The sequence below is a fragment of the Cebus imitator genome, unplaced genomic scaffold (assembly GCF_001604975.1).
Source record: "Cebus imitator isolate Cc_AM_T3 unplaced genomic scaffold, Cebus_imitator-1.0 Scaffold357, whole genome shotgun sequence".
In the NCBI taxonomy this organism is placed as follows: Eukaryota; Metazoa; Chordata; class Mammalia; order Primates; family Cebidae; genus Cebus; species Cebus imitator.
The window spans coordinates 2,318,019-2,321,528 of NW_016107672.1; positions in this window are offsets into that span (position 1 = coordinate 2,318,019).

Below are 3,510 nucleotides of genomic sequence, written 5' to 3' on the forward strand. Positions count from 1 at the left end.
TGAGAGTCTCACTCAAAAATTATATAGATAGAGATATTTGAGGACTTTTCTCATTAATTCTTAGCAGTTGTCAAACAATACTTAATTTAATCTAGTTTTATCCAGACACGAGTTTAAGATATTCTATCTATCTACATTGGATCTTCTTATATCAGCTATATACTGGTTCAGCTTTCTATTACCTCATCAGGGAGCAAACTATGTTAGGAACCACAGGGCTCCCCACTCTTTCCCTCTTCCCCCTGATTGGGACACACCTATCTTTGGGTTTACTTCCACTGATATTCCCGCCTTTGTACTAGTGCTGAAGAATGAAACACAACAAGCCTTTGCCTGGGAATGAGCTGGCTTAGTATCATTCTCTTACTATCCCTGTACTTCCTGTCTCAGTGCCAGATGGTGCTCCCTTTTACTTTGTCTCTTCATACCTTGTTTTATCCTATTGTCCAGACTTTTAGTGACTAGATTCTGGCCATACTGTCCAGTTAGTCCGTGGCTGGGATATGGCTATACAGTCCTGATGCTCTATGCCTGAGTTGTTTGTCTCAATCCTATCTCAATTGAGAGAGAGAATCCTTTGCCTGATTGAGAGATACCAATCTTCTCCACCTGCCAAACCATTCTACTGATGGCAATCTGAACTCAAACTACACATTTGCCTTTATCCCGGACTGATTTGGGTCTCCGGAAACCTTCTCAATTTTTATACTTTATCTATTCCCATCCATTTAGCCTGATGCCCCATTACCACTGGACTATTATACCCTAGATGTAGTAAAGGTGTTAGTCAGTAGCCCCCAGCCTGGTTAACAGCCAGCACCACACTATTCCCCATGATGCAAAGATTAACGAAGAACACAGGAAGGCTTGAATAAATGAAGACAATACATTTTCATGGAAAGGAATAATTAATATTGCCAAGATGTCATATTCCCCAAATTATCTATAAATTGAATGCAATTCCCATCAAAATTTGAATTGCGTATGTGTGTGTGTGTGTGTGTGTGTGTGTGTGTGTCACTTAACAATTAATCTTCAAATTCCTACAGAAAAAAAAAAGAAAGAAAAAATACCACCTTCCCTCCCTGCCCCCGCTGCACCCAAAAAACTGAAGAAGAGCAAACTGGGGAGATATGCCCTGTCAGATATTCAGATTTATTATAAAGCTATATTGTTAAGATAGAGAGGTACTACGAGGTTCTAAAAAGACACAAAGAAATATAAAATGGAGAGCCCAAAAAAAAATCCACATGTACGTGTACGGTGGATAATGTTAAAAGATGCATGGTTTAGGGTCAAAAATAAAACAGAGCTCTTACCTTAAACCACCCTAAAAATATCAAGTATGATTAAAGGTGATTAAAAATCTAAGTTTGAAAAGTGAAACTTTAAAACTGTTCAAAAATATTTTAAAATATCTTCATGATCTTGTGATAAGGAAGGATTTAAGTGAGACAGAGAAAGTAGAATCCATAAATGAAAAGATGAATAAATTTGACCACAACAAAACTTAAAACTTCTGTCCACCAAAAGACATTAACAGAGTGAAAACACAAGCCACAGACTGAGAAAGGATACTTGCAATACATGTAACTCATAAACGTTTCTTAGCCAAATAATATATAGAAATCCACAAGTCAGTAAGAAAAATTTTCCCCAATAGAAAAATGGAAACAAATTTACAAACAAGATGTTCAACCTCATTAGCAATTACAGAAAGGCAAATTTAAACCCAGTAGGATACCATTTCACACAATCAGATTGATCACAACGGGACATCTCACATACTGCCTGTGAGCGTGTAAATGGTACAACTACTGTAAAAGCATTTGACAAAACCAACTAAAGTTCAAAATACTGATAATGTAGGAATGAGAAGTTTCATTCCTAGGAATTTATCACAGAGAAATACTGCATATGTACATAAGAAAACATGTATAAAAATATTCCCTGAAGCACTGTATGAAATACAGAAAAGTAGAAAACAATTTAAATATCCATTTGAAATAGTCATACAATGGAATATGAGCAGTTAAAATAAATTAGAAAAAAATATATGCATAGATATGAATAAATTACTCAGAACTGTGTTCTTATTGGAGCATTCACACCATGCTCTTATTTATCTCATTTATTTCATATAGATTTAAAATAATAACAACATTCTCTTTACCTTTACCACCACGCTATGCCATCCTCTTTGCTACCTTTTGCCACAAAACTCCCTGACAATGTTCTGTTAGCGTTTCAATTCCTCTCCTTTTATTTTCTCTTAAATGCACCTCATGTTTTTGCCCCTAACATTCCACTTAGGTTTTCCTTGTTAAGTTCACCAATGACCTTAGTGTTGATAAACCAGTAAGTGGTTCATTTCTCAGCACTCATCTTAAGACACCTTATCAGCATCATTTGGCATACTAATCATATACTCCTCTCTGACCTTCTGCCCATCTGGCTTCCAGGATTTTCCATTACCTTGTGCATCCTTCTTCACTGATCACTCCTTAGTCTCCTCTCTCATTTGTAAAGTTTGGAGTGTCTCAGTGTTGCCTCTCTGGACCTATTCTCTATTAATATTCACTCCCTTGGTGATACAACCCAGCCTCATAGGTAACACTGTTTATATGCTGAGGATTTGCAAATGTATATTCTCAGCTTTGACCTGTTTCCCAAACTTCAGACTCAAAGAAGATACATGAAATACAGAACAGCCAAAACCCAATTCCTGACCTTCCCTCCACATAGTGTATCTTTACAGTCATCTCATTTCAGTCAGCAGATAATGCACCTTCCCCTTAGCTCTGACCAAAAAAACTGAGTTATCCTTGATTCCTCTTTTTCACTCCTTATACCTAATCTGTCAATGAAACTCTGCCATTTGTCATCTGTCACTGGCTCTGCCTTTAGAAAACACTCAGAATCTAAACACTTCCCTCACCACCTCTACTGTTCCGAACCTTGGTCGATCCAAGCAATCATCATCTCTTATAAATTACTACAAGAGCCTCCTAACTGGTCTCACTGACTCCACTCAGTGTATTCCAACACAATAGCCGGATCAAGCCTTCTATAATATAATACATCGCTTCGGTCCACAATGGTCCCAGTTCACTCAGATAAGTCCAAGTCCTAACATCCCATCCCCAACCGCTCTCATGTCCCCTCTGACCACAGCTGCTGTCACTAACAGTGCTCCAGTCACACAAAACTCTTTAGTGTTTCCTAAGCACACAAGGCACACTTCTACCATAGGGCCCTTATATTGACTGTTATCACTGCCTGGAGTATTCTTTCCCCCAGAAAACTGCACCGCTAATTCTCTCATCTGTTTCAAAATCTGCTCAACTGTCTATTCAATGAGGCCTCCCCTTACTAATCACTTTAAAATTGCAGCCATCGGCCCCCTATCCTTCGAATTATTTCTAACTCCCTTACTATAATCTACTTTCTTTTTCCTATAGTGTCTCTAACATAGTGCATAATTTCCTTTTTAAAATGTTTATTAAATAT